A 694-nucleotide genomic window follows, 5' to 3' on the forward strand; every position below is an offset into this window, starting at 1 on the left:
TTTTTCCCCCCCCCCCCCCCCCTTCCGCCGTGGGCAATGCTTCTATGGGTGCATGTATATCCGCGGCCCAGTGGAATTATGTTAAGGATGCATGCGCAGACACCCGAAATCCGGGCACAGCACATCCCCCTGGTGCTACATTATCTGATTTGGAACGTTAATATACCGATAGGTAGGGGGGTGTGCGTACGTTGCAAATGGAGTGTCCTGCATGCGTATGACCCGCTAGACCGTATAACGTGCATAAATTACTATGTGGACCACCGGGTTGTGGTTATAGCCCAGGACGGTGACGAGGTGGTGCCCGTGTGTTTGTAGATGAACTTGAAAACCATTATTATATACATTGCGACGATATTCTCGGTCGTCGACAAAACGGAACTCTACCAAACGGAAATCGGGAGCGCAAGTAGTCTCGGCAAACTCGAAAAGAATGTTGGGCGCCAGGTACCCGCAAAGGAGCACCACGAGCTCTAGGCTCGTTATCGAGACAACAAAGATCGCGAGAGATAATTAGTCCGGGGTAACCGATTGCCACCAGGCAAACTATACCTAAATATGCCACCAGGTGAACTAAACCTAAGGGTACCACGGCCACGTAAAAGCAGATAGGGGCACCACGGCCAAGAAAGGATACTAACTTAACTAATCTAAAGGCACCACGGCCACGCAAAACAGATAGGGGCACCACGGC

Source organism: Cephus cinctus, unplaced genomic scaffold (genome assembly GCF_000341935.2).
Source record: "Cephus cinctus unplaced genomic scaffold, Ccin1 Ccin1_scaffold0409, whole genome shotgun sequence".
NCBI classification, from domain to species: Eukaryota; Metazoa; Arthropoda; class Insecta; order Hymenoptera; family Cephidae; genus Cephus; species Cephus cinctus.